The following is a 4,054-nucleotide window of genomic DNA, read 5'->3' on the forward strand; positions in this document are numbered from 1 at the left end:
GACTTGCCTTAATATTGGGGTCCTGGAAATATGAGGGACCTTTTAGGTTCACCCGCCCCTCTGAACAGCCCTTTTTAGATATTTCTCCCAGGCCAATAAGAAAGGAGCCTTTAAGCTTTAATTCTCAAAAGGATCAGATTTTATTACTTGGGAATTAATTAAACAACAAAGGTAAAACTAATAAAAATCAAAGATAAGGAAATAGGAAAATAGAAATACAGAGAAATACTCTTAACTCTAAACTTAGCCTATGCAATCCCCAGATTGTCTCCAATTAAGCTAGTTCAAAAGAATTTAGGGTTTTCTGTAATTAACTCACCAAAACCTGGGAGTCTACAGTTGCTCATGCCACCTGGGAAAAGCAGCTGCCCAAGACAGAGAACTCAGGCCACCACCAAAAGGGTAGAAGTCCGAAAAAGACCGTGTTCTGGAAGAAGCCTAGCATTCCAGAAGAACCCTCTGCCTCCCTTCAGGGAGCGTTCAATCTTTCCTCCCCCAAAAGGGGAGGTCCTTCAAAAACTGCCTATGGAGAGTTCTCCTTCTGACCTCAGTAGCATATGTAACCTCAAGGTGGGTCAGGTGTGGCCCCTCCCAAATGAGTCAGCTAAAAACTGCAATATTAATCTTTACCACAAATAATATTTACCACACTGGAATGCTCTTTCGCCTTATCTTCCCCTCCAGGCTTCCTTCAAGTCCCAGCTAAAATTCCATCTTATCCAGGAAGCCCTCTGAATTCTAGTGCATTCCCTTTATTATCTCCAGTTGATCCTATTTATAGCTTGCTTGTACATAATTGTTTGCATATTTTCTTGCCAATTAGACTGTGAGGTCTTTGTGAACAGAAGCTATCTTTTGTTTTTCTTTACATCCTTACCCAGCATGCTGCATGGTGCCTGGCACATAGTAGGCACTTAATAAGTGTTTACTATTATGTATTTATATATGTTCAGTAAAATAGAACTTCTCTGATGGCTTGAAATCTTGGTTATGTGTCAACACAGTGCTTTGAACATAGTAAGCATTTAATGACATTGAAATCATTTGTAAAGGATATGCTAATTCACTTTTTCAAAGTACCACATTGTTGTTTTTTGGTATATGTTTAGTACAGTTAATGTTAAACCTTTCAAACAAGAAAGATGGACAGGTGAAAACCAAGACCCTTCACCAAGCATTTTGTTGTAACAGTGTCATAAAATACAATAGAGCATGTTAAATGTCTAAGATTTTTTTACCATTGTTTATTTGTCTGGTACATTGTATGGGAAAATGAAGTAAATCAAATAACAAGGCTGAGATAACATAAAATCATATCAGAGATTACAATTTTGAAAGTAAAACTAATAAAACATTAGCAGCCCTGAAGCATGACTAGTTTGTTAGCCACCTAATTTACCATGATTTTTATACATGTGCTTGCTTAGCAAGACAGCAGCAGCTGGAACTAAAGTAGTAGGATTGCACAGGTCTGCTCTGAGAAGTCTGGGAAGAAGGCAAATGTATGCATTGGACTATTATATATGGAGGGCAGTGCCAACTCACAGGGCATGAAAGCAACTGCTTCTCAAACTTCTGACAAGAACATTAATGACAAGCCGTGCAAGTATTAGCCTTTGAAACTCAGAGATGGTGTGATTCTTGCTGGGAGCATACAGCTGTAGCTCACCATACTCTATGGACTACAGGTATATACATATATGTAAACATATATCATACATTGGATACACACATAGATTACATCATTATCAAGTGTATTTGTGAAGTACACGATAACCTTGTATTCTTCATATATGTTGTTTGTACTTCATCCTCGAAGAGGACCATGATATCATGGTGATGTCATGACTTGTGGTGAATTGGATTTAAGTGAGGGAGGGCTGTGAAAGGTCACCAACCTCACTCTCTTCTTCAGAGCCATCTGGGTCCAGTGTATAGATCAGGATGACTGGAGATGGCCCGCATTGTTTGAGTTAATTGGGGTTAAATGACTTGTCCAGGTTCACACAGCTAGCAAGTGTCTGAGGTCAAATTTGAACTCAGGTCCTCTCAACTTTAAGGCCAGTGCTCTATCCATAGCACCACCTAGCTGCCCCTCATATATGCATATATATATATATATACCTGAAGCCACTTCATATATGAAGGTCACACAGCTAGCAAGTGTCTGAGATCACATTTGAACTCAGGTCTTCCCAACATCAGGGCCAGTGCTCTAACCACTGTGCAATTTAGCTGTCCCAGATGGAGAGAAAAACAGGCAAGGGAGACAGTCCAGTACTATCAGAATAAATGGAATCAAGGATGGATTGTGGAATACTTGGAGGAGAGTAGAATGTGAAAAGACTGTTGAAGGAGAAAGGTGCCAGGTTATGAAGGGTTTTAAAAGTCAAATTGAGGGTTTTATATTTGATCCTGGAGGTAATAGGGAGCCACTGAAGTTTACTAAGGGGGAAGTGACATGGTCAAATCTGTGATTTAGGAAGATTGCTTTAAAAGTAGAACTGAGGGGCAGCTAGGTGGTGCAGTGGAGAGAGCACTGGCCCTGAATTCAGGAGGACCTGAGTTCAAATCTGACCTCAGATACTTGACACTTACTAGCTGTGTGACCCTGGGCAAGTCACTTAACCCCAATTGCCCCTCCAAAAAAAAAAAAAAGTAGAGCTGAGAGGAAGATGTACCAGAGTGGAGACTTAAGGCAGGGTAACCAACCAGAGGGCTATTGAATGGTCCAGGCATGAGATGATGAGGGCCTGTACCAGGGGATATATATAAGAAATGTTCAGAAGATGTTCATTCTACATGACTTGGTAACAGATATCTATAGAGTTAGAAAGAATGAGGAGTCTAGATGATCCCTAAATTGTAAGCCTGGGTGATTGGGAGGCTGTTGATGATGGTAAGAGAGAAGTGAGGAGGAGGTGAAAGTTGGAGTGGGCAGTGGGTAGGAAGCTGGGGAGAGATAATAAATTCCATTTTGGACATGTTGAATTTAAGATGCCTGAGACATCTAGTAGGTGACATCCAACAGGGAGTTGGAAATGTGTTGGAAAGGAGAGAGGTTAGGGCTGGATATATATAATCTGCTTGAAGATAATTGAATCACTGGGAGCTGATGAGATGACCAGAAGAGACAGTATAGAGGGATAAGAGGGCCCAGGATAGAGCCTCATGTGATACCCACAGTTAGTTGGCATGGCCTGTTTAAAAATCCAGCAAAGAAATTTGAGCAGTCAGACAGGTAGAAGTAGGAGAGCAATGTCATAAAAACCTAGAGAAGAAGAATGCGGGGAGAAGGGAATAAGCAATTACACAGCACCTATGTGCCAAGTGCTTTATAAATATTATCTTATTTGGTCTTCACAACAACCTTGCAAAGTAGGTGCTGTTATCCCTCCCATAGGTGAGGAAACTCAGGTAAACAGAGGTTAAGTGACTTGCTCAGGGTCACAAAATAAGTGTCTGTGGCTGAATTTGAACTCAGGTCTTCCTGACACCAGTACCACTAGTGGATACTAAAACACTGGTTTCATGTTATGACCCTGGGCTAGTGCTTAACCTCTGCCTGCCACAGTTTCCTCACCTCTAAAATGGGGATAAAAATATCCCCTGCTTCACAGGGCGGGGGTTTAAATGAGCTCATTTATGTTAGTGCTTTACAAGCCTTGAGTGGACTCCCATCAACATTGTTCCCAGGCTCTCCAACACCAGGGAGGAGGGAGGAAGGAGGAGAAGGGACAAGGGAGGAGGGAAGAGGGAGAAGGGAGGAGGAAGGAGGAGGGAAGAGCGGGGAGGGGGGTTATTATTCCCATTGGTTTTCAAATGAGGAAAATTGGGGCACCTAAAGAAAAGTAGAAAATGGGAGGGCTGGTATGGAAAGAGGTTTGGGGAGGAATGAGGGAGGAAGAGAATTTGCTCCTGCCCCTTCCCTGAGGCTGCCTCGGGTGACAACAGTGAGGAGCGGAGCCCCTCCTCCACCGGCTTCTCTCCTCCCCGCTCCACCTCCCAACGCCCTGAGACGTCCCTGCGTCACACCCTGAGTGACCCGGAGGAC

Source organism: Dromiciops gliroides, chromosome 3 (assembly GCF_019393635.1).
Source record: "Dromiciops gliroides isolate mDroGli1 chromosome 3, mDroGli1.pri, whole genome shotgun sequence".
Taxonomy (NCBI): Eukaryota; Metazoa; Chordata; class Mammalia; order Microbiotheria; family Microbiotheriidae; genus Dromiciops; species Dromiciops gliroides.